The sequence below is a fragment of the Macaca fascicularis genome, chromosome 20 (assembly GCF_037993035.2).
Source record: "Macaca fascicularis isolate 582-1 chromosome 20, T2T-MFA8v1.1".
Taxonomy (NCBI): Eukaryota; Metazoa; Chordata; class Mammalia; order Primates; family Cercopithecidae; genus Macaca; species Macaca fascicularis.
This window is the reverse complement of record NC_088394.1, coordinates 19,376,901-19,404,670: the sequence shown is the minus strand read 5'-3', so window position 1 is coordinate 19,404,670 and position 27,770 is coordinate 19,376,901. Positions and strand designations below refer to the sequence as shown.

Below are 27,770 nucleotides of genomic sequence, written 5' to 3'. Positions count from 1 at the left end.
GGCTCTACTGTGGTTATTTTCTGATGGAGGTGGGATGAGTGCCTTCGGCAACACAGACCAGCCCTGCAGTCTTCAAACTGAGGGCAAGGGTTCTTGGTCATGGTTCATTAAAAGGAAATCAGTTTCCAGATCATCAGCTTCCCCTCCTTCTGTCATTCCTGGCCTGGTGTGTAAAAACTCCCCAGGTGCCAAACAAGAAGTCAGTTCAAAATGAGGGCCCTCATAGTCTCCTTATTTTCTACGTTTGACAACTATCAAATTGTATCATGTATTTATTCGGTTTTGCGTACTACTAATAATCGTATTAGCAACACAAATCAGAAAAAAATATTTTTAATACTTGGAGCCTGTGGTCACAGGACATTTTAAAACATTTTTTCAAGGTATATACCTTTTTTATTCCGTGTATATGGAAGCTCTGTGGGCAACCACAGTGAAAACCCTAGGTGCATCTAGACCCTATTAACGATGACACTGACCCTTCATAGTCAAGGATGCGCCACACCTCCCTAAAGACTGTCCCACTATCTCACTGATCCCTGAGATGCTGGCGATTAACAACTCACCACGGATTGGGGGAGAGTCCTGAGTTGTAGCATCTGCCATTTCCGTAGCCTATTGGAAGCCAGCAGCCTGACAAGTAACAGGGTTGGGCAGCACAGTCAGATGGAGAGGGGCTGCCCTGGATCCTCCCAGGGAGGTACGCAGGTCAACTAGTGCAGCCAGCATCAGGCATAACTTCAGACCTGCAGGTTGGCTCTCTAGGGACAAGTTGGGGATATTAGCAATAGGGGGAAATTGTTAGAAATGCAAATTCAGGGCCTTTCTCCAGGCAGACAGAACCAGACACTGGGGGTGGAGCCCACCCATCTGCATTTTAACGAGGCCTCCAGGTGATTCTGATGGATCAGGCTGGCTCTCTAGGGACACGTTGGGGACATTTGCAATAGGGGGAAATTGTTAGAAATGCAAATTCAGGGCCTTTTTCCAGGCAGACAGAACCAGACACTGGGGGTGGAGCCCACCCATCTGCATTTTAACAAGGCCTCCAGGTGATTCTGATGGATGCTAGTTAAAGTTTGAGACCCCTGATTACTGGTTTTCTACCCTGGCTGCATGGAAGAATCACGTGGTCAGCTTCTGAAATGTACTGGTGCCTGGGTTTCACCCTAGCAATTCTGATGTAATTACCCTGGGGCCTGGGCATCAGTAGCTAGGTAAAGCTCCCGTGTGTTGCTAAGGTTCAGCCAGGGTTGAGACACAGATGGGACTTAGAATCCCTTTAAAGAAACGTGACTGTAAGACCCTGAGGAGTCCAGAATTCCCCTCAACTTCTAAGCATCATGCTGGCTGCCTGTGAGTCCCACAGGTTAAGCTGCTAGAGAGATAGCTGGCAGACAGGCCGGGCACAGTGGCTCACGCCTATAATCCCAGCACACTGGGAGGCCTAGGCAGGTGGATCACTTGAGGTCAGGAGTTTGAGACCAGCCTGGCCAACATGGTGAAACCCTGTCTACTAAAAATACAAAATTTAGCTGGGTGTGGTGGCAGGCGCCTGTAATCCCAGCTAGTTGGGAGCCTGAGGCAGGAGAATCGCTTGAAGGGAGGCAGAGGTTGCAGTGAGCAAGATCGTGTCACTGCACTCCAGCCTGGGTAACAAAGCAAGACCCTGTCTCAAAAAAAAAAAAAAAAAGAGAGAGAGAGAGAGAGAACTGGCAGACAGACAGATGCTAGAGGCAATTAATAGCTGGAGGGAAGGACTGGCTTCTGGGAGGATTCCCTAGCCCTTGGGTTTTCTTTAGCTTTCTTCAACTGCCTAAAGGAAGAATTCACCTGCAAGCCGTTGTCCTGGTATTTCACCCAGTTCCTGTCCATGCCTTGACAACCTTGTTGCCTACTCCCTACGCGTAGACTTTGCCTGGGAAAAGGCCCCTTAGTATCTCTTTAGATCATCACTCAGAAATCTTGACAGAGGAGAGCAGAAAGGAATGAGCTGGGGACCTTGTTCACGGTGGAGGGCTGAGAGATGTTATCTCGAATAGATGGGCTGGAAATCAAGGTGGGATGTGGAGCCTCCCAGTGGAATTACCTGGGGAGTTTTGAACACCCTTCACAATTAGGTCACCATCTCTGGAGGCACAACCACACTGGAAAACTGCTTGGCGTTACCAAGTGCAACTGAGTCTGACAGTGAATACAAACGATTCCACTCCTGTATCCCACTGCAGAAACCCTTCCATACATGTACTAGGAGGATGCTCGTGATAGCAAAAACCTGAAAACAACCCAAATGTCCATCAGCAATTGACTGGATAAACCAGTTGTGGTCTACTTGACCAGTGATTATACAACAGTGAACATGAGCAAGCCACAGCCACACACATCAACGTGAATTAGCTTAAAAACGTTGAAGGAAAGAAGAGAGGCACGGAATGATACATATAGTGTGATTCTATTTATAGCAAATCTAAACGCTGAGAGATACATAGAAAGGTGAAAAGAGCTCCAAAGAAAAGCAAGAGAACAGCTATCACAATAGTGGGGGAAGTGGCTCCATGGGGGAAGAGCTTTAAAAGTGTTGACAGTGTTCTGTTGTTTGTTTGTTGGTTGGTTTGTTAAATGTTGTAAAGAGGTCTCGCTTTGTTGCCCAGGCTGGAGTGCAGTGGTGCGATCATAGCTCACTGAAGCCTCTGACTCCTGGGCTCAAGCGATCCTCCACAAATGTTTTATTTATTGTTATATGCGTTTTATAGTCACTGTTGTACATATATTTCACCCCCCAAAAGGTAGAAAGAAATAGGTATGTTTGTATATCTTTGGCTTTGAAATTACAAAGCCAACCAATAAAGGAATGGAAAAGAACGATTTAGCTGTTTTGGGTGGGAAGGGGAGGGATGGAATCTAAACTAACCCTCACCTATCATGGCAGGAAATCAGTAGATCCTATCAAAAATCTTATTACCATAGAAACCTGTTCCAGATACAGAAGTGAGGCCAGAGGAGCAGCTGAAGTTCAAAGTCATTGCCTCTGGGGATGCAGTACTTTGCTAAAAATTAAGCAACAGATAAAATCTCTACTTGGTGGTCTTTCTCCGGGTCTTGGCAGAACACAGCCTTGCACAGGTAGGTACTTGATCAGCGGAGGGAGGAAAAGGGGAGGGAAGCAGGGGTGAGGGGCAGGGGAGAAGAAGCAAGCCAGGATGCTGTAGGAACGCAGCTTCCACCTTAGCTCAGAGACATCATCGTGGTTGGCTTCCAACACCAACAGACAGATGCCTCGGTGCCCCTATGCTGCCCTTGTCCCTCTCAGCAGGCTGGTGCCCAGCCAGTTCCGGAAGGGCTGAGAGAGTGGAAAATCCCAGAGAGAGATATGCCAGCCCTTCAGCTTCAATTAAAGGCAATGTGACAAGAAGGGCCTTGCATACTAATGAGACTCGGTACATCTTCTCCTCGTGGTCGCCCTTATCCTCTCCTGTTCCTGTGAGTGACAGGACTGCGAACTCAATTCACGGCCCAGAGAAAAACCTCCCAGTCAGCAGCACGGGACAGATAAAGAAGATGCCTAAAGCTCAAGACAGGAAATGTGGGGACCACAGGGTCATCCGGCCTCTCATACAATGTTGTCCAGCCAGGGCCTCAGCATAAAAGGATGACCTGGGGTGAAAATACAGATTCCTGGGCCCCACCCCAGACCTTTAGAAACAGAATCTCCAGGAGTGAGGCCTGGGAATCAGTATCCCCCTCCACCTCAGTGCTGTGGATGGGCGTTTTGATCTGGCAAGTTTGGGAAAGGGCAGATTTGGGCAAGTTTGGGAAACAGTGCCTGTTTCCTGAGGGCCTGAGTCACCTGTGAGCCAGGGCTGAGAATGGCACCTGCCTCGTAAGGGCGCTGAGAGAAGCAAAAGAGGCAAGCCGTGCAAAATGCAAAGTGCTCAGCACTGGTTCTGACCCAGAGTTAGGCACTTGATAAATATCAGCTATTATTATTCTCGTTTTTATTGAGACCAGGTCTCGCTCTGTTACCCAGGCTGGAAAGCAGTGGTGCAAATCAGGGCTCGCTGCAGTCTCAACCTCCTGGGTTCAAATGGTCCTTCCACTTCAGCCTCCTAAGTATTAATAGCTGGGACCACACACACACCACCATGCCTGGTTAATTTATTTTTATCTGGGGTTGAGATAGGGTCTCGCTATGTTGCCCAGCCTAGTCTCTAACTCCTGGGCTCAAGCAGTCCTCCTGCCTCAGCCTCCCAAGATGATGGGGTCACAGGTGTGAGCCACAGCACCCAGCCAGCTATTGTTATTCTTAGGGCATCTTCTTTGCCCTCAAAGAGCTCACAGTATAGAAGGTGAGGCAGAAAAAATCAACAGGAAATTGTAAGAATCAGGAGATGCTCACACACTGCAGAGAGAACTTGCTTCAATAGATGATCATCTGCGACACAGCTATGGACCATAACCGTGCTGGGGCCTGGGATTACAAGGAGGAGACTGGCTCACGCTCTCAAATCAGCAATATCTATGAGAAACCTTAAAATGTTCATCTTTTACTCAATTAGCTCCTGATTTCTAGGATTCCAGGTAAATAATAAAAGCAAACACTTATATGGTACTTATGAAGCCCTTGAGACATACGAAGTCATAGTGAGCTAAGTGCTATTATTTTCCCCAGTTTTACAGGTAGGGAGACTGAAGCAGAGACAGGTTATGTAACTTGCTCAAGGTTGCACTGTGAGCTGTCTGGCTGCTGCTGCTCTTAAAACTCTACAGGGCCAAGATCTCACAATGTCTCCCACCAGGGCAGTAAAAATGTCTGCGATTAAAGAAGCAGCAATGATGTTATACGACAAAGGTGTTCACTTCCGCATCCTCTACCACGTAATAGTTTGAGAACAACCTAAATGCCCGACAATCAGGGAATGATTAAGTATCTGATAACCTATAACCTTGATGTGATATAATATAATGAAGCCATTCAAAACATGAAGTTTTGGCAAAGTGTAAAAACAGGGAGAAATGTCAGTGGGAAAATACAGTGCTGCACATTTCCTGTAAATTTCCATTATGCAAATTTGAAATTGTTCAATACCAAGTTAATCGTGTCTCCAAGGAGTACAAGGATGGCACAAGGGCATGGAGGCTTCTGTCTGTTGGAGATGGAAGCTAAGCGTGATGATGTCTCTAAAACTAAGATGTAAACGGCTCCTTCATTGAATCAGCCCTGCCTTCCTTTCTTTTCTTTTCTTTTCTTTTTTTTTCAGAGACAGGGTGTCACTCTGTTGCCCAGGCTGAAGTACAGGGTGCAATCACAGCTCACTGCAGCCTTGACCTCCTGGGCTCAAGTGATCCTCCTGCCTCAGCCTCCCAAGTGGCTGGGACTACAGATGTGTACCACCATGTCCAGATTTTTTTTTTTTTACTTTTTGTAGAGATGGGGTCTCACTATGTTGTCCAGGCTGGTCTCGAACTGCTGGGCTCAAGTGATCCTACTGTCTCGGCCTCCCGAAGTGCTGAGATTACAGTTATGAGCCACTGCACCCAGCTGCTGCCTTTCTAAGTGGGGCGGGGAAACAGTTTACTTTTAAAAATTTTTATTTTTTTAGAACAAGTGACTCCTATTCCACATCATTTGTGGGTGAGATCTTCATAATACATCTCTTAAATGTAACTGCCCTGTAGAAAATTACATTCATTACCTCCAAAATTACATCTATTGCTCAACTAAGTTATAACCCAGCATCTCAAATACATCTAAAAAAAATAAAAACCTGAACATAGATGTAATGATTGGAAGGAAACTGGTGAATTTTTGTTTTCCCGAATGCAACTGGGGGAAACTAAATATACCAGACAAAAGAAAAAAGACCCTCAGGGTAATCAACACCTAAACAGTATTGCTGCAATTACAGCCCAAAGATGGAAGAAAGGCAGGAAGGATGAGAAATGGTGTTGAGTGGCCAGTCAGAAGCTGCAGGGGAAGCTCCCTGATCATCAGATCCAGGGTGGGGTCACAGTGACAAGAGATCCACCCACAGTAGGGGTGACCATTCACAGAAATAATTATGAAATGTTTGCTAGGAAAAGTTTCTGATTAGCAAATTTCTAGGAAAATAACGTTTCCTCCTCAATTTGCTTGCTAACTAAAGGGTACACTTTGGCATCAAGCAGACGCAGTGTTCAAATCCTGGCTCTGCCACTTAATAGCTGGATGACACCCACCTCTGCCCCTAGCCTCAGTTTCCTCATTTGAGATATAGGTATAATAATCTCCACCTCACAGAGTCCTTACGAAGATTAAAGATGATCCATTCAAAGTGCCTGGCACAGTATACCAGTGGTACTGGTGGCATCGATACATGGCACATGAAGAAGGTACTCAACAAATGTGGCTTCCTTTCACCCCAGATGGACTGCAGGAATATAAGCTGAATTGCTGCTAAGTAGTTCATTTAGCATCTTTTAAAATTCATAAGATGTCCCTCATCTGAATGTTACTTATCGTTGCAAACTCAGCTATCAAACACAGCCAAGAACTTGAAAGTAAACAGAAGAAGCCAATGCGGATGTTCCAGAATGTATTCCCCAAACTCAGAGCTTGGGTGCTCATTCTTTAAACATCATTCTGGCAAGCTGACCTATCAGATATCCCAACAGCAGAAATGAATTTAGGAATGAAATACGGTCCCAATGGCTGATAGGCACATAAAAAGGTGTGCAACGTCATTAGTCATTAAGGAAATTAAAGCCACAATGAGATAGACAGCACACACCCACCACAATGGCTAAAATGAAAAAGACTCATCACACTCATTGTTGGTAAAGATGCAGACTGCTCGTGCATCACTGATGGGGATGTAAACTGGTATAGCCAGTTTGGAAAATGAGTTGGAAATATCTTAGAATTAAACATGTTTGCCCTATAACCCAGTAACTCCAAATCCACAGCTGAAGTATCTACATCTGCCAAAAAACAGATCCAGGAGTGTTCAAAGCAGCAGCACTGGGCCAGGCGTGGTGGCGCATGCCTATAATCCCGGCACTTTGGGAGGCCAAGGCTGGAGGATGGCTTGAGCCCAGGAGTTCAAGGCTGCAGTGAACTATGATTGCACCACTGCGCTCCAGCTTGAGTAACAGAGTGAGACCCTGTCTCTAAAAATAATAATAAAATCAACAAAGTAGCAGCATTTTTCATAATAGCCAAAAAGTGGATATAACCCAAGAATCCATTAAAAAGTGACTGGATTCACAACTTGTGACAATAATCATACAAAGAAATGCTACAAGAGCAACACAGCAATACAAGATCAACCTAGTGCTACCCTCAACAATACAGCTGGGTCTCCCAGACATAATGTTCAGCAGAAGACACAGACGCCAGACACAAAGGAGTTCATCCTGTTTTCCAGTTAGGCAGAGAAGAAGCAAAACTACTCTGTGGTGAAAGAAGTCAGAACAGAGTTTACCTCGAGGGAAGGGGACACCGCATGAGGCATAAGGGAGCTGGCGGGGGGCCGCCCATGTTCATTATCTGGATCCAGGCGGTGGTTGGTTTGGATTCACGCACAGAATTTCACAGAGCACTGCACTGTGACCAGTGTACCCCACTGTATGTGAGTGCCACCTCAATCACAAAAAATAAAATAGGAACAATGGGGAGGAAGAGAACAGGCACAAAAATGTGCCCACCTTCTTTAGTCAGATCCTCAAAGAGTCTTACATACCTGAGGGGGTCCCTATCAACAATACCATAGAATTAATCAGGAAATTTGTACTAGCCAGAGGCTGGACACTAGGCTCAGGGCTTTACACACATTAATTATCTCATACAATCCTCCCAACCACCCTGGGAGGTAGATGCTATCCTCACTTCCATTTTACTGACTGGGAAATTGAGGCTCAGAGACCATAAGCAACGTGCCCAAGGTCACAGAGTGAAGTAAATGGCCACACCAAGATTCTGATCTTGGTATTTTTGAGTCCAAAACCCATGGTCTTAACCATCATCTGACACCACCTTGGAGTAAGAATTGGTCCCTAAAATTAGACAGGCAGGGGAGTGTATGATATATATCACCCAGATTTTATTTTTCCATGAAGAGTAATACGTTATAGAAAATTCGAATAATATAGGAAAAAAAGAAAACAAAAATCTGTTCTCCTCTCCCCCCAACTAGAAGAACAAATTGTGGAAGATTCCTTTCTACAAAGAAATACATGTTGACATTCAGGGGGTAAATGTCAGTAGCCTGGTAAATTTACCTCCATTTCTTGACAGTACCAGATGCTGTGTTGCATTATTTTTGGGAAAATTAAGCCAACTTGGAAGCCACAAGGCATTCCGGGAGAACGTGACAGCCTTGAATGTGCAGTAACTGTGGCTTTCTGTTGTTGACTTCCAAACAGTTACTGAAGTTAACCCAGAGCAAAGTCTCCTTGAAGGCAGTATTTTAAATGGAAACATTTGGCGCTGGGCGTGGCAACATTGGTTATATTGAGACAGAACCATGGGATTATCAAGGTTTGACCAAGTAAAGGGTCTTGATTCCTGGAAAAAGAGAGATTCAATAAAAGGCTTTTTTTTTTTTTTTTTTTTTTTGAGACGGAGTCTGGCTCTGTCGCCCAGGCTAGAGTGCAGTGGCCGGATCTCAGCTCACTGCAAGCTCCGCCTCCCGGGTTCACGCCATTCTCCTGCCTCAGCCTCCCGAGTAGCTGGGACTACAGGTGCCCACCACCTCGCCCGGCTAATTTTTTGTATCTTTTTAGTAGAGACGGGGTTTCACCGTGTTAGCCAGGATGGTCTCGATCTCCTGACCTCGTGATCCGCCCGTCTCAGCCTCCCAAAGTGCTGGGATTACAGGCTTGAGCCACCGCGCCCGGCCAAAGGCTTGTTTTTAATAGGTGAAAACTGAGGTCTTGACAGGGGAAGGAAGCCACCAAATCAAACCTAGCAATGGGGCCATCCAGGCACAGCTTAGCTGCTTAGAGCACACCACTTGGGAGAAGGCAGCTCTGGCTTTCAATCCTACCACGATTTACCAACTGGGTGGCCTGAACAAGTCTCTCAACCTCTTGGAAGCCTCAGCTTTCTCATCCATAAAATGAGGATAGGAAAACCTTCCTTTCGGTAGAATTCAAGGATGAAATGAAATGGTACATATTTTATGGCACATAATAAAGATTCAATAAAATTACTATTATTTTTTGAGATGGAGTCTTGCTCTATTGCCCAGGCTGGAGTGCAGTGATGTGATCTCAGCTCACTGCAGCCTCTGCCTCCTAGACTCAGGTGAACCCCCACCTCAGCCTCCCAAGTAACTGAGTCCACAGGTGTGCACCACCACACCTGGCTGATTTTTTGTGTCCTTGGTAGAGATGGGGTTTCACCATGTTGCTTAGGCTGGTCTCGAACTCCTGAGCTCAAGCGATCCGCCCACCTCAGCCTCCCAAACTGCTGGGATTACAGGCATGAGCCACCGTGTCCAGCTATAAAATTATTTTTTATCACACAAGTAATGCAGCTACTGCAGAAAAACTGGAAAATATAATATTTTAAAACAAATATTTAAGCAGGTTTTCTTTAAATCATTGAGTAAGCCTTAGTTTATGTGTTATTCATATGTGTTTATAGATCTATTCGTATTTTCTTTCTATATCTCAATTTACAAGGGTAACTCCATTTTGCAATTAGCTGAATCACGTTGAGATTGGAGTTTTAGTGCTACAGTTTAAACAGCCACCATCTGGTTGTCCTTCGAAATTCTGTGTCTTCAAAAGCCGAGTGAGTCATGGGTGTGAATGAACACAGACAAACCCTGTCAGCCGTGTCTTATGACTTTTTATTTATCACTGCATTCTCAGCTGCCACTGCCCAAACGGAACCTTTAGAAATATCCCAGGCATTCTGATTGAGTTTAGGGTATAAACTGTTAGCCAGTTTAGACTGGCAGAAGCTCTGTATATTACATGTTGCCTTTAAGAACAACAGAGACAAACCCTCCAGTTTATTTTTAAACAGCTCCTCTACAAGTGTAACAAATTAATAAACAATTGAGAAATTATTTCAATCTGTACTTAGGGATTGCGAGACAATCTTCACTCATCTTGATGGCTGACTCAGAACCCAGGGCAGATAGGGCTAACGTCAAGAAACTCCAGGGAATAAGAAACTAAACTAAACTGGCAGGGCATGGTGGCTCACATGTGTAATCCCAGCACTTTGGGAGGCTGAGGCAGGCTGATTGCTTGAGCCCAGGAGTTCGAGACCAGCCTGGGCAACGTGGTGAAAACCTCTACAAAAAATACAAAAATTAGCCGGGCATGGTGATGTGTGCCTGTAGTCCCAGCTACTAGGGAGGCTGAAATGGGAGGATCACTTTAGCCCAGTAGGCAGCAGTTGCAGTGAGCCAAGATTGTGCCCCTGTACTACAATCTGGGGGACAGAGCAAGACCCTGTCTCAAAAACAACAAAACAAAAAACTTCCCATCCCCTTTCTTCATGTTTGGTAAGGTGTTTGTTGTTATTGTTGTTGTTGTTTTTACCAAACATGAAGAAAGGGGATGGGAATTAACATCCTTTGAGTTTCAACTAGAGTTCTTTCTAACAGGAAGCCCCCGGTCCACTGAAAAGAAAACGTGAACATTTTCAACCACTTACTACGATGAGAAATACCTTTATCTACAAACAAAGCTACATTTTTAGAAAAGATCACTGATCTCATCTTTGTCGTTTTTACCCCATAAATGTCTCCTAAATCTGTCCACTTTTGTCTGGTCTCACTGCCACCGGGTCATCCGACCCATCTCCAACCTGCCCTGTACTCATCTTTCCTATAAAGCCCTCCTGATGCTGTGTGGCCCAGCAGAAACTGAGTTCAACTCCGAAGTCTTCAACAAGGCTGGCCAGACACAGTGGTTCACACCTGTAATCCCAGCACTTTGGGAGGACAAGGTGGGCAGATCACCTGAGGTCAGGAGTTCGAGACCAGGCTGGCCAACATAGTGAAACCCTGTCACTACTAAAAATACAAAAATTAGCCAGGTGTGGTGGCGGGTGCCTGTAATTCCAGCTACTTGGGAGGCTGAAGTGGGAGAATTGCTTGAGCCTGGGAGGTGGAGCTTGCAGTGAGTCGAGATCATGCCACTGCACTCCAGCCTGGGTGACAAAGCCAGATCCTGTCTCGAAAAAAAAAAAAAAAACAGCAAGCATATGAGTATACAAAACCTTGTACATGAATATTCATAGCAGCATTATTCATAATAGCCAAAAAGTGGAAACAACTCAAATGCCCATCAATTGATTAATGGATAAGTGAGTTGTGATACATCCATACAATGGAATATTACTCAGCCATGCTACAGACTGAGTTATGTCCCTCAAAATTCATATGATGAAGCCTTAACTCCCACCATCTAACTGTATTGGAGATAGGACCTTGAAGGAGGTGATTAAGGTTAAGGGTAGATACCTGATCTGGTAGAACTGGTACCCTTACAAGAAGAGGAAGAGACACCAGAGAGCTCCCTCCCCCATGAGATGACCCGGCAAGAAGGTGGCTGTCCACAAGCCGGGAAGAGAGCCCTCACTAGAACCTGACCATGCTGGCTCCTTGGTCTCAGACTTACAGTCTCCAGAACTGTGAGAGAACAAATGTCTGTTGTTTAAACTGTCAAGCCTGTGGTATTTTGTTATGGTGGCCTGAGCTGACTAATACAAGCCGTAAAAAGGAATAAAGTACTGACACATGCTACAACATGGATAAACTTTGCAAACATTGTACTAAGTGAAAGAAGTCAGTCACAAAGGATTACATCATGAATGATTCCATTTATATGAACTGTCCAGACCAGGCAAATCCATAAAGAGACAGAGTAGATTAGTGGTTGTCTGGGGTTGGGAGGAATGGAAGTCTTGGGAGATAATGGCTAAAGGGTGTAGGGGTTCTTTCATGGGTGATGAAAATGTGCTAAAATTCATTTAGTGATAGTTGCAAATTCTGTGACATCTATACTATCTGTGATATACTAAAAGCCATTCAGTTGTACACTTTGAATTGCATGATATATGAATTATATCTCAATACAACCTTTTAAAAAAGAAAGATGACATTTCAGTAATGGTCATCTCTAGGTGGTGAGACAGAATTATCCACTTTTTTGTTTAGGTTTCTACAAAGAGCAAGTATTACTTCTACAATCAGTTAAGAAGAAAGTTATTTTTAACAATTCTGTTAAAACAAATACCAGCCCTATTCTCCTTGTCGACAAAGCTGATAAAACTTACACCATTGCAAGAGTCAGCTATGCTCTAATGACAATTCCCCCTGAGCCAGGCTTCCCAGTGTTTTATGTTCTTCTCCATACATTATCTCATCTGAGGTTCACAACCTCTCTGTGTCGTAAGCAAGGAAAACAACTGTTTTCCTCCTGAATGTTTTCACATCCTGCTTCCTTCCTTAAAGGATTTGAGATAATTTATAATAAAGGATGGTAAATCAAAACAGAAAAAGAAAACCAAGCGTGAAGAGAAATGGAAAATTTACATATGCTAACCATAGCATTTAAGAAGTTGCTATAAATGAGTTTCACATTGAACTCTGAGCATCCTGGCCAACAAGGCAAAAAGGGAAAGTCAGGGAAGAAGGAAACCATTTTAAAGGGAAGCAACATTTTTCTGGCACCATTTGCTGGATGACATTTCACATATGGATTTATTTTTGAAAAGGATTTAATGGATTTTGACCCAAAGAAAAAATTTTACAGAAGATGTTAAAGTGCATTAACATGGTTATTTCCCAAAGGTACCTTGGTTTGTAAGCCAAAGACACACCACCTTGGCAAATTCAGGGAAAATCTAAAACTATGGGAACCAAATTTATAATCTAACTTAGTGGTTTTCATATTTTTAAAGAGCCACCTTCCATTAAAAAAATGTTTTACATTGCTTTTACGATGCACAAACACATCTCAAACAAATATTTCTCCAAAAAGTATTTCCCTTACAATAAGTGAAGCACGTTGGTATTTTCTCTATATTGTACTTCATTTTTCAAAATGTTTGTGGCAACCCATTCATTGATTTCACCACTCAGTGGGAAAAGACACTGCTCTAAAATGATTCAAAAATGATATGGGGCCGGGTGTGGTGATTCACACCTGTAATCCCAGCATTTTGGGATACCAAGGTGGGTGGATCACCTGAGATCAGGAGTTTGAGACCTGCCTGGCCAACATGGTGAAACTCCATCTCTACTAAAAATACAAAAATGGGCTGGGCGTGGTGGTGGGCGCCTGTAATCTCAGCTACTCAGGAGGCTGAGGCAGGAGAATTGCTCGAACCTGGGAGGTGGAGGTTGCAGTGAGCCGTGATTGTGCCATTGCACTCCAGCTTGGGTGAGAAGAAGAAAACTGCGTCTCAAAAAAAAAAAAAAAAAAAAAAGATGGCTTACAGTGGTAGACACTGATCATTATTGAGCACCTAATGTTTACGAGGCATTGGACTAAGGATATTCATTACAAGCATTGTCTCATTTGAGAATCCAGCGAGGGGGATACTTTTATTTCCATTGTACAGGTGAAAAAAATTGAAAGCTAGAGGGGTTAAGTAACTTGTCTAAGGTCACATAGCCAGTAAGAATTTGTAGGTGAAATTAGCTCAAGTTGTTGTTGTTTTCACACAAATAAATTTGTCTCTCAGTTGGGCCTTCAGGGAGAGTGTTAATTTCATTCTGCAGCTAAAAGATGAGCCATCAGGAAGGTTAAGTGCCGTGCTCAAGGACACACAGCTAGGAAGTTTCCAGTCAGGGTTCCAATGCAGGTCTTGGGACTCCAAGCCTAGGACTCTTTCTACTATTATTAGCTGCTCATCCCGAACAGCTTCAAATGTCACTTTGAAACCTCTTAAGTGACAAGTCTCTGGATGCCACGAGAAGAAAATGAGGGCAATTCCAATGCACGTGGCAACAGTAGGGCTCATGCAAAAGATTCCTTAGTCTCCCCCATCTCCCTCCTACTCAGATCTGGCAAAGTAAGGCATTTTTGAAAAGTTTTCCTAGCCACCAAAGTATTACCAGTGACAGTGAGGTGGGTACCTTTTTTAGATCTCTTGGTACTATTCTGTATTTTTCATAATGAGAATGTATTGCTTTGATATGGGGACAGGTTTTAAATTATTTTTAAAAAGATAATTTAAAAGAGATAATGAGAGTTGAATCTGAAAACTGGCAAGACAATTTAGCTGTTCAGATCCTAAATTTAGATCCTAAGGGTGAACACCATGTGTCGACAGTCTTGGACTGGAGCTCACGGAGAGAAGTGGGGACAATTTGGTGGGCGGGATCATGACTCTTTAAGGCAGGCTCACAGGCATAAAGGAGCATGTGCCTCATGCCCTTGGCAATGCAACCAGAAGTCCTAATGGACTTTGTAGGAAACTGAACACCAACAGATTTCTCTTGAGCATTTGAACTCCATAAATAACATCTGTGCATTGCAGCCTAATGAGGAGAGAGGGAGGACTCTGGAGTCAAGCTGCTTGGTTCTGCTATGTTCTTGCTCTGTGGCCCCAGATGTATTGCTTGACCTCTCTCTGCCTCAGTTTCTTCATCTATACAATGGAGACCATAGTAGTACCTACTTCAAAGGTGTAAAGATTATTTAATTGAGTTACTACTAGTAAAAAGCTTGGGAAAATGCTTGCCTCATAGTAAGTGCACAATGAATGTAAACAAATACTCCTTGTTATTATTTTTAGAAATTATGGGTAATCGAAAAAGGAAAATAATCATTTGCATTTCTGTTTTAGAAAAAAAGGCAAAAATAAATCACCTCAGCAATCGCCTGCATTACAACCACTCAGAGATAATCACTATTAGCATCTGGGGATTATATCCTAATGGACTTTTTGTCTTTATATATTTAGTTATTATTTTTTGAAATGGAGTCTCTCTCTGTCGCCCAGGCTAGAGTGCAATGGCGCGATCTTGGCTCTGCAACCTCCACCTCCCAGGTTCAAGCAATTCTCCTGCCTCAGCCTTCTGAGTAGCTGAGATTACAGGTGCCTGCCACCATGCCCGGCTAATTTTTGTATTTTTAGTAGAGACGGGGTTTCACCATGTTGCCCAGGCTGGTCTTGAACTCCTGATCTCAGGTGATTCACCCGCCTTGGCCTCCCAAAGTGCTGAGATTACAGGCCGTCTTTATCCATTTATATATTATATGTAAGCATATATCTTCCCTTAGTTTTTTTTTTTTTTTTGGAAACAGTTCTGTTTGCTTTATTTTTCTTTTTTTGGAGACAGAGTCTTGCTCTGTCCCCCAGGCTGGAGGGCAGTGGTAAAATCATAGCTCACTGTAGTCTCAACCTCCTGAGCTTTAAGAGATCCTCCTGCTTCAGTCTCCTGAGCAGCTGGGTCTACAGGCATGCACCACCATACTCAGTTATTTATTTTTTATTTTTTTAGTGGATACAGGGTCTCTTAACATTGCCCAGGCTAGTCTCGAACTCTTCAAGTGACCTTCCCACCTTGGCCTCCCAAAGCACTGGGATTGCAGGTATGAGCCTCTGTGTCCAGCCTCAGTTCTGTTTACTTGCCCATAGAGTGTTTGGCAAGCTGGTTGATCTGGGAAGGAGGTTACGTAACACAGATCCATTCCTTCAACCAACAAGTATTCCTTGACTGTCTACCATGTGCTGGGCCCTGTTCTAGATGCTGAGGACAGAGCAGTGAACAAAATAGGAAAGAAAAGTCCCTGCTGTCAGAGAACTTACATTCTAGTGCAGTCACACAGACAATAATCAAAATGATTCATTAAAATCCTAGGCAATTGGCCAGATGTGGTGGGTCACACCTGTAATTCCAGCACTTTGGGAAGCCAAGGAGAGTGGATCACTTGTGGTTGGGAGTTCGAGACCAGTCTGGCCAACATGGTAAAACCTCATCTCTACTAAAAATACAAAAATTAGCCAGGTGTGGTGGCACATGCCTGTAATCCCAGCTACTTAGGAGGCTGAGGCAGGAGGATCACTTGAACCTGGGAAGTGGAGGTTTCAGTGAGCCAAGATCATGCCATTGCACTCCAGCCTGGGTGACAGAGTGAGACCCTATCCCCAAAATAAATAAATTAATTAATTAATTAATTTTCTCAGTTCTGCCACTTCAAAGCTGTGTGACCAAAGGTGAATGATTTAACCTCTGAGACACAGTTTCCTCCCTTGAAAGATAGGGGCAATAATAGTTTCCTTTTTTTTTTTTTTTTTTTTTTTTGCTATGGAGTCTCACTCTGTGGCCCAGGTTGGAGTGCAATGGTGTGATCTTGCCTCACTGCAACCTCTGCCTCCTAGGTTCAAGCAATTCCGTAGCCTCAGCCTCCCGAGTAGCTAGCATTACAGGCGCCCGCCATCACGCCTGGCTAATTTTTGTATTTTTAGTAGAGACAGGGTTTCACCATGTTGGCCAGGCTGGTCTCAAACTCCTAACCTCAAGTGATCTGCCTACCTTGGCCTCCCAAAGTGCTGGGATTACAAGCATGAGCCACTGCTCCCGGTCAGGCAATAATAATTTCTACTCATTCTGTTTGCTGTGAAGATTAGAAATAATATATGCAAAGTGCCTGGCATGTAGTTGGCACTCAATAAATCAGAGCTGCTATGAGGATTGTGGATCTTTGCAGACACCCAACGTTTGGCAGCCACAGGTAGGAAATGCTGTCCTGTAGGCCGGGCCACAGCTTGACAAGGCAGACAGAATTTCACATCGCCCTCCCGGTTAGCTCCAACTTGCATTAGAAAGAGTCATTCTGGATGTGACAGGCCCAAATGTAGTGACAGGAGGAGTCTATGCTTCCTACCTTCTCAAACATGTGATCAAACTTCACAAAAATCTCCTTTAAACCTCCCTACTCTTTTCCTCCAAACTTTCTCAAATTGCCAAATACCAAATTCATGCTTCCCTCTTCTCTGCCTCACACTCTAAACTTCCAGATTTACTCTCTGCCTCCCCCAGTGATCCCACCTCGCTTTCCCCAACAAAAGCCCAGTAGTGAGCAGAACATTCACCATCTATTGTTCTTGCCTTCAAGGTCGAGACCAAACTCCCAAACCTGGCAACAGCCACCAAAACAGCAGCAACAGGTTTTCAAGGTTTAGATTTGCCCAGACAGCAGGGCTCTTGCCTGAGAGGCAGGAGATTCTACAGCAAACACCTATGGGATATTCTGTTTTACTGTTATAGAGATTTCCTGATTCAACGATTCAATTTTTCAAAGCGGAAAGCAAGGTCCATGTAGCTGGTAAATTGCAGAGTCGAACAGGAACTCAGATCCCCTGAATTTCAGACCAAAAGAAACTGCATTAGTGAGAAGAGCCTCGCTAAGGAAGATTTTGAATCCAAAGCTATTACTGGGATCTTGTAGCTAATCCATAGTATTAGGGCTTTGCTGATGTGGTTACAACACATTCTCTACTAAGAATAAACCCATGTAATCACTTTTTCTGGCCTCTAGCCTGACACAGCTTATAAATTTTCCCCCAGGAGATTCTAATCTACAGCCAGCATTGAGAACCACTGCTGTACAAAAATATGGAATAAAAACCGGAATAAAAACTTTATTTTTGCTGACAGCTTTAAAAAATATTATTAAAACCAGCCACCAGTTACTGACCATTCACTTTGTGCCAGAGATCTGTTTAATTCCATACACGGCTGTTTTATTTAATCCTCACAGTAGCCCTTTGTGGCAGATCCTAATTGTCCCCACATAACAGAGGAGAAAACAGCCTGGTGAGGATTAACAACTTGTCCAGGAACCACACTGATGGTAAAAGGCAGGAGCTCGGTTCCGTCAGACCCTCCAAAGCCAGTATTTTTATTTTATGTTTTTTGGAGACAGGGTCTTACTCTGTTGTCCAGGCTGGAGTACAGCAGTGTGATCATGGCTTTCTGAAGCCTCGACCTCCCAGAACCAAGAGATCCTCTTGCCTCAGCCTCCCAAGTAGCTGGGACCACATACACACACCACCACACCCAGCTAGTTTTCATAATTTTGTAGAGATAGAGTCTCCCTATGTTGCCCTGGCTGGTCTGGAACTCCTGGGCTCTCAAGTGATCCTCCCATCTTGGCCTCTCAAAGTGTTGGTATTACAAGCAAGAGCCACTGCACCTGGCTGCCAATATTCTTAACAATATATATAAACCATATGTCGAATGCTTTGCTTAATTAATAATTATCATTTATTGATCACTTATTATGGGTCAGGCACTATTCCAGTTCATTTAATCCTCACAAAAACTCTATGGTTTGGTTACTAGTATTAGTATTGTCATTATATTGCCAGACAAACTGAGTCACAGAGAGGTTAAACTGAGTCACAGAGAGGTTAAACTGAGTCACAGAGAGGTTAAGCAACCTGCTCGAGGTTGTACAGTGAGAAATGGGAAACTTAACCCAATCTGGTCATGAGCCGTCTAGGGTTTGTAGATTTATCTATATCCTTCAAAAGCATTCTGCATCGGCCAGGCACGGTGGCTCATGCCTGTACCCCAACACTTCGGGAGGCTGCGGTGGGCAGATCACAAGGTCAAGAGATCAAGACCATCCTGGCCAACATGGTGAAACCTCGTCTCTACTAAAAATACAAAATTTAGCCAGGTTTGGTGGCTCGCTCCTGTAGTCCCAACTACTTGGGAGGCTGAGGCAGGAGAATCACTTGAACCCGGGAGGCGGAGGTTGCAGTGAGCCGAGATCACATCAGAGATGAAGCTCATGAAGTTGGAAGTGGTCATTCGTATAAACTTAAATATAGGATCTTGAACTTTTAGGGCAAATCATTAAGAAAGGAAATCATCTTTTATGTTTAAATCTCAGAACAGTAGGGATCTTCAGGCATTTCAGTAGGACGCTTGTGCCATGTCATAGCTGTGCAGACTTTTGCAAATTTTAAATGAAAAGATATGTGTAAAAGTTGATGTCATCCAAATATCCCCAGACACTGGTGAGTCCTAAAAATGGAATTGATGAAGGCAGTGCCAAGGCATGAAGTCACTAGATGTCTCTTAATCAAATTATTTATTTTGCAGGTTAAAATGGAGAAGGAACTAAGTTTTGAGGGACTATGAAAGAAAAAAATGAAAATGACACCTTAGATTTACAGATATATGTCTTCTGAAGGAGTCATGGTCCTATCAAAACAATGACCTCATTTAGAATTATTACTGAGGCATAAGAATTCTCATTTTACAAGTAGAGAAAATGTAGCACAAAGATGACATCACCCATCAAAAGTCCCACAGTGGGTTGGCAGCATTAAGTATAAATTAATATAACATTTTTGGATGACAATATGGTGATCACTGTCTAAATTTAATACGTGTGTGTCCTTTGACCCAGCAATTCCACTTCTAGGAATTTATCCTATAGATATACTTCTACAAGTCTTGGTGCAGTGGCTCACGCCTGTAATTCCAGCACTTTGAGAGGCTGAGGTAGGTGGATCACCTGAGGTCAAGAGTTCGAGACTAGCCTGGCCAACGTGGCAAAACCCTGTCTCTACTAAAAATATAAAAATTAACCGGGTGTGGTGGCACTCGCCTGTAATCCCAGCTACTTAAGAGGCTGAGGCAGGAGAATTGCTTGAATCCGGGAGGCGGATGTTGCAGTGACCCGAGACTGTGCCACTGCACTCCAGTCTGGGCAACAGAATAAGACTCTGTCTCAAAAAAAAAAAAAAAAAAAAAAGAAAAAGAAAAACAAATACTTCTACAAGTAAGCTAGAATATATAGCTACACCAATGTTTATGGAACATGGTTCATAATACAAGCCAACTATCCATTCATAGGAATTGGTTTTATAAAAGTATGGTACAGCGCTATCATTTTTATGGAGCCACTAAAAATAATGGAATAGATCTGTGTGTGCTGGCACGAAACAGATGGCAATGATACATTGTCAAGTGAAGAAAAAACAAGCAAGTTACGGTACAGCATATGTAATATGGTTACATGCTTATAAATATATATATTTATGTTTTTTTGTTTTTTTGAGACAGTCTTGCTCTGTCACCCAGGCTAGAGTGCAGTAGTGCGATCACAGCTCACTTCAACCTCCACCTCCTGGTTCACACAATTCTCATGCCTCAGCCTTCCAAGTAGCTGGGACTACAGGCATGTGCCACCACGCCTGGCTATTTTTTTTGTATTTTTCATAGAGACGGGATTTCACCATGTTGGCCAGGCTGATCTCGAACTCCTGGCCTCAAGTGATCCACCTGCCTCGGCCTCCCAAAGTTCTGGGGCTATACGTGTGAGCCACCGTGCCAGGCCTATATTTATTTGTATGTTGATAGATGAATGGGAAAACTATGGGCTGATATACTCAACAGTGATTGTCTTTGGAAAATACATCACTAAAACTTGACCTTTTTTGTTAGATGACAGACTGTTGGTCACAAAGGTTCTCAACTAATGCTAGAACCCACTTCCTGAGCCACAGGCTAGAGTGTTCCCTGTACCCAGGTTCCCTCTCTGGTGGCCAAACCCTTCTCTGCTCCTCAAATGTAGAGGGACAGAGGATTTGGAAGGAGGGAGAAAAGCACATCCTTATGCTGATTCACTTAACCCTGGTTTCTTGCTTTAGTGAAAATATCTTCCCAAAACACTCATGTATATCCTGCAGCCTTTGAATGGTGCTCTCAGCCTCCTCTACCACCAAGCCTCCCCTGTACTTGTGGTCTGTGGGCACTTCAGTGTCAGGGTGCAGGTTGGGAGGCATGGCCAGACACTGCCTGCTGTCCAGCCTGTGGGTCCTTAGTTACCATGCTGGGAAGCTTTGCAGTGGACCACTGTGGCCTACTGGGCACTTGGGTTACAGAACAGCATGGCCTGGGATGGCCCTAGCCTCTTTGGTATCAGGTAGATTCGGGTTCAAATCCCTGGTCTCTGGCCTGACTGACTGGCTACGTGGACTTGTGCAAGCCGTGTATCCTCCCAGCTCCGGTTTCCTCATCTGTACAATGGAGATAATCTCACCTCTCTGAGATATCAGGTGTGAGGACTACATGGAAACATAAGGTGCTTAGTGTAGTGTCTCGCACATGGTATAAGCTCCATCGCTCATAGCTACTCCCTAGTTGCAGACATCCTTCTCTGCTCTTGGCAGTGCATCCAATTACATGGGCTAGGAAGGAAAGAACTAAGTTCCAGCATATCTTATTTATTTATTTATTTTGAGACGAGGTCTTGCTCATTGCCCAGGCCGGAGCGCAGTGGTGCAGTCACAGCTCACTGCAGCCTCGTGTTCCTAGGCTCAAGCAATCCTCCCACCTCAGCTTCCTGAATAGCTGGGACTACAGGAGTGCGCTACCACGCCTGGCTAATTTTATTTTTTGTAGAGACGGGGTCTCATTGTGTTGCCCAGACTGGTCTCGAACTCCTAGGCTCAGGCAATTTTCCTGCCTTGGCCTTCCAAAGTGCTGGGATTACAGCCACGACCCCAGCCTTCAGCATAGCCTGAGGTCACAAGCAGGTGGGGTGGCTAAAATGAGGTGTTCATCTTAAGAATAGCCTTTAGGCCGGGCGCGGTGGCTCAAGCCTGTAATCCCAGCACTTTGGGAGGCTGAGACGGGCGGATCACAAGGTCAGGAGATCGAGACCATCCTGGCTAACACGGTGAAACCCCGTCTCTACTAAAAAAATACAAAAAACTAGCCGGGCGAGGTGGCGGGCGCCTGTGGTCCCAGCTACTCGGGAGGCTGAGGCAGGAGAATGGCGTAAACCCGGGAGGCGGAGCTTGCAGTGAGCTGAGATCCGGCCACTGCACTCCAGCCTGGGCGACAGAGCCAGACTCAGTCTCAAAAAAAAAAAAAAAAAAAAAAAGAATAGCCTTTAAACCACAGGGAAATCCTAATCACTAGGATTTGTCATTGTAATCTAAATTAAAATTAGGGAAAAGAACTTTCTCCCATATCCACCCTCTACTCCCGGCTTTCATGTTTTCCCTCTAGAAGGAAATATTGCTCTAAGAAACTTACTATATTCGGGAATAAAATGGTGTTCAGTATGTTATACAGTGTCCTCTTTATGAAAGAAAAATCAAATCTCAGCTCCAGGAATGTGTGCTTCCAAGAAACTTACTTAATCTTGAGGACACAATAAACCATTAATGATCCTATTTCCTTTATTGTTGTGGCTTCCAGGAAGCTCAGAGCCATATTTCTATTTATTATAGGAACATTTTTGAGGCCATGATGCATATTGTATAATGTATTAGGGAAGTTCTGAGTATTTCTTGAACAAATGGTTTGTCTTTTTTCTTAGGGACACTGTGAATTTATGTAATAGATTCTATTTCCATCTTTACTTTGGCACGTTTTCCTAAGAAACTTCTACATTGGTCAAAGGGTACAAACTTTCAGTTATAAGATGAATAAGTTCTGGGGATCTAATGAAAAGTATGGTAACTACAGTTAATAATACTGAATTGTTTATTTAAAAATTGATGAGAGAGCAGATTTTAAGTGTCCTCACCACACACATACACACACACAAATCGTAACTATGGGTGACGGATGTGTTCATTAATTTGATCATAGTAATAATTACACAGTGTGTATGATACGGTTTGGCTCTGTGTCCCCACCCAAATTCATCTTGAATTGTAATCCCCACATGTGGAGGCAGGGATCTGGCGGGGGTGACTGGATCATGGGGGAGACTTCCACCATACTGTTCTTATGATAGTGAGTGAGTTCTCATGAGATCTGATGGTTTATGTTTGACAGCTCCCCCCTCACTCTCTCTCTCTCCTGCTGCCATATAAGACGTGTCTTGCTTCCCTTTTGCCTTCCGCCATGATTGTAAGTTTCCTGAGACCTCCCCAGCCGTGCAGAACTATGAGTGCATTAAACCTCTTTTCTTTATAAATAACCCAGTCTCAGGTATTCTTTATAGCAGTGTGAAAACGGACTAATACAGTGTACAAATAATCATGCTGCACACCTTGAATATATATAATTTTTATTTGTCAGCATAGGCCTTGAAATTAAGTATTTTACTTACAGCACTGAGTGGCTTTATTTTTTTCCCTAACCTTAATTATTCCTTAATAACCACGTTTACCTAAAAATATCATATTGCGTGTATTTCTGTAACTACTAAAAACCACTCTTGGAATGAAGTAGGAAATAAACAGTTAAGCAAACAAAAAGTAGACAATTCATTTCCTTTGACAGATCAACCAATCTCTCCCTCCAAGTCTCTGCCTTTTCTTCAAAACATTAAGAAGTGATAGTTATTTAGAGATTATTTCTGCATATGTAAAGAATACGCACACAAACACATATATGATAAATTTATCTGATTATATATATGATGTATATATATGTGTGTGCATATATATATACACACACACATGTAATTTAATCTGATCTTATGGGAATAATTTCTATGATTTCTTTCTCCCTGCTCATACTAGATGTCCAAATAAAATATGGATATTCAATTACAAAGCACATTTGAAAACAAATACTATGTGAGGCTAAAAATATGCTATTAATCGAGACACGATTTTTTTTACTACATCTCAAAATTGACTTGGGCGTCTTATTTTAAACTACATTGGCTGAAATTCTTATCATTCACATTTTAAAATAATTCCTGCATCTGTCCTGATGGATAGAGACTTGAAGATAACTTCATACCACTTCCGTCCTAGAAGAAAATACTGTTTGGGACAGGCAGCCTCTGACTCACTGTAATGTGAGACGGGCTATATATGAGCATGATTCCACCACCCCGACAGCTGATGTGACTCTCCCTCAGACCTCCTGTCTGCCCAAGGTTGCTCTAAGCTATGAACTTGGTAAAATCTATTTGTATTGTAAATGCCGGAGCACAATGTGGATAAAATGGCAACACCTTAAAAAGATACGCCTGTCTCCTGGATTTGTACATAGATGAGCTTTTTTTTTTTTTTAAATGAAGTTGAAAAACCATTTTCATTTGCAATCACCCCACTATTTTTTATTGCAAGTCTAAAGGAGAACTAGCATGCGCTTAACATCCGCTTTCAAACTGCTTCACTGGAAGCCTTTGAGGTCTAATTGAGGGGTCACGTTGGCTGGGGAGATTTATTTTGTAACCCCCCACACTATCCAGATTCATAAGGTTTAAAATAGGAAGTAACTCTAGCGCATGAGCTTAATGAAATGATTCAACTCGGCGACAGTTAAAGGGAACAAGAAGTTCTGCTTCGCTTGATGTGCAGCAGGTTGTACTCTGCTTCTCATAATTCTGCCCCTAGCTGGAGGCTTCAGTCCATGAAAACAAACAGCAAGCACCCTGAAGCCCAGATAGGAAATTGAACAGGTCGTATGCCATGTTCCAGAAGATTCCAGAGAAGTTGGGTCTGAGGGCAGAACCTAAAAGAATGTCTTAACTCTCTGCATCTGTCCTCCAGGATGTGTTAGAACACTGGACAGAGACGGGGAAGTCCTGGACCCAGTCCCAGGCTCTCCTCTGCTGTGTGACCTTGCGCAAGTCACTCAGTCTTGCTGGAACTCAATTTCTTCATATGTAAAATGAAGCCCAGAGCTTCATCCCCTAAATATGTACAGACCACCTGCTCTGTGCCAGGCTCATGATGAATAAGACAGACGCGGTCCCTACATGAAAGCCCATGGAGCTTGGAGTCTATTGGAAGAAATCAACACAAATATTTTAACAATACTATCATGACAATAACTCACATTTATGGGAACCATATGCCAGGACTTGTTCTAAAGATCATCATCTCTTATAATCTTATAATAACATCTGTATGAGACAGACACTATTATTACTATCTCATTACCATTTTGCACAAGGGAAAACTGAGGCTTCATGAAGTTCACTAGATCAGGTTTACATGGATAGAAGTGGTACTCAGGATTCCAAGGGCAGGTCTGGCCAACTCCCAAAGCCGGGGACAGACTTTAGAATTGGCTTGTTTGCCCAAAGGCCATTTCATGGTCTCAGCGTAAATAGGAACCTATCCATGGGTTCACACTGGGTTATTTACCGAAGAGGTGTTTCTTGTTTGGAAAGCACAGCTCACTCCTTCCGGAGCCCTTGGAAGGTGGCACAGGAAGCCAGCAGCAGATGGTGGAAGTGGAATTGCTTCCACCAGCCCCTCCAGCCCCTTTGCTGCGGACTGGATAATGGCATGAACTCCAGGTCTATTCTCCCTGCTCCAGAGAGAGCCCAATCAGTCAATCAACCAACCGCAAATCAACTCCAAAGAATACAGACCAACAGAAAGAAACAGGCATGCTGCACTTTCCTCGACCTTTAAACTGATTATAGCCCTGATTGCCTTCCAGTTTTGAAGCCAAATGAAACTGCAGTGGTGCATGGAACAGAGGCCTGTGCTGAGCCAGCCAAACAGTAATAGCTCAAGCTGCTTCTTTATAAGGGCAGCTTAGACTGACAATTTGATGTGCTCCTACTCTGCACCAGGAACTTTCTGTTTATTGACTCGTTTAAAACTCACAGCTTCATTCATTCATTCATTCATTCATTCATTCATTCGTTCAACTGATATTTATCTGCCACTCACTTTGTGCCAGGCACTGTACTAGGAGATAAACCAGGCAGACACATCACATCAGGAGGTACCATGATGTCAATGTGTCCTATTATTTCATGTAGGTTACATGCTAGTGGGGAAGACAATTGTCCAGTAAATAAATTTAGGTTGGTGCAAAAGTAATTGCATTTAATGTCATTATTTTTAATGGCAAAAACCGCAATTATTTTTGTACCAACCTAATAGCAGCTGTACAGTCAAACATCAGCAGGACTTGTCCAGAGCTGAGAGCACAGGCCCAAAGGACTCCACATTTAAAGAAAGCACAAAACAACTGGGCATCTCACATCTCTTTAGGTTCTCCATCCTGGCTGAGCAATAGGCACAGTGGCTGATGCCCATAATCCCAGCACTCTGGGAGGCCAAGGAAGGAAGATCATGTGAGGTCAGGAGTTCAGGACCAGCCTGGCCAACATGGTGAAACCCCATCTCTACGAAAAATATGAAAATTAGCTGGGCATGGTGGCAAATGCCTGTAATCCCACCTACTTGGGAGGCAGAGGCATGAGAATCGCTTGAACCCCAGAGATGGAGGTTGCAGTGAGCCGAGATTATGCCACTGCACTCCAGCCTGGGTGACAGGGCGAGATCCTGTCTCAGGAAAAAAAAAAAAAAAAAAAAAAGAAAAGGAATAGAAAGTACAGAGTCCCAGGGTGAGAAGGCATTGGCAAATTGCAAGAACAGAAAAGAGAGTAGAGGGGCTGCAGTCCACTGAAGGAGGATGGGGACAGGGTAGGATGGGGAGGTTAGAGGACCCAAGGCATGATGGCCTGTGGCCTGCTGAGGGATGTATGACTATTTTTTGTAGTTTCTCATAATCATAATCATAAAGTACTATGTGCTTATCTAAAAGATTCCAACAGTGTGGTTCCACCCCTCTGGTCCAAATTCTCAAAGGTAACTACCAATAATTTTCTTCCAGACTGTTTAGCATCTCTGTGTTTCCATGCATATATATATATATTTTTTTTCTTTTTTTTTTTTTGAGACGGAGTCTGGCTGCGTTGCCTAGGCTGGAGTGCAGTAGCACGATCTCGGCTCACTGCAACCTCTGCCTTCTGGGTTCAAGTAGCTGGGATTATAGGTGCCTACCACAAAGCCTGGAAAATTTTTGTATTTTTAGTAGAGACAGGGTTTCACTATGTTGGCCAGGCTGGTCTTGAATTTCTGACCTGAGGTGATCCACCTGCCTCAGGCTTCCAAAGTCCTAGGATTACAGACCATGCATATATTTTTTATATGAATAAAATCTTATAGTTCTGCAATTTAATTTTCTCCACTTGAAAACATATCAGGCCGGGCGCAGTGGCTCACACCTGTAATCCCAGCACTTTGGGAGGCCGAGGCAGGCGGATCACCTGAGGTCAGGAGTTTGAGACTAGCCTGGCCAATATGGATGGTGAAACTCCATCTCTACTAAAAATACAAAAATTAGCCAGGCATGGTGGCAGGCGCCTGTAATCCCACCTACTCGGGAGGCTGAGGTAGGCAAATTGCTTGACTCCGGGAGGCAGAGGTTGCAGTGAGCCAAGATCGACCCACTGCACTCCAGCCTGAGTGACAGAGAGAGACTCCATCTCAAAAAAAAAAAAAAAAAAGAATATATCAGCCAGGTGCGCTGGCTCATGCCTGTAATCCCAGCATTTTGGGAGGCTGAGGTGGGCAGATCACTTGAGGTCAGGAGTTCAAGACTAGCCTGGCCAACATGGTGAAACCCTGTCTCTACTAAAAATACAAAAATTACCCAGGCATGGTGGAGCATGCCTGTAATCCCAGCTACTCAGAAGGCTGAGGCTGGAGAATCATTTGAACCCAGAAGGCGGAGGTTGCTGTGAACCGAGATCGCACCACTGCACTCCAGCCTAGGCGAACAGAGTGAGACTCTGTCTCAAAAAAAAAAAAAAAAAAGAAGATATTGGTTCATGAAATTATGGAGACTGAGAAGTCCCACAGTCTGCCATTTGCAAGCCAGAGACACAGGAAGTCCAGAGAACCAATAGTGTAGATTCTAGCCTGGGTCTGAAGGCCTGCAAGCCAGGCGCAGGAAGGGCAGGAGAGATCAAGGCCCCAGCTCACATGGCCAGGCAGAGTTCATGCAACCTTCCTCTACCTTTTTGTTCTATTTAGGCCCTTAACAGATTGGATGAAGCCCAGTGGG

General features: G+C 43.8%; 1 protein-coding gene across 7 annotated transcripts in view; it reads right to left on the bottom strand.

Moving 5' to 3' along the window:
- The window catches only part of IQCK (IQ motif containing K), a 138,711-nt gene that overhangs the window by 3,154 nt on the left and 107,787 nt on the right, over positions 1-27,770 (bottom strand). The window lies entirely within an intron of this gene.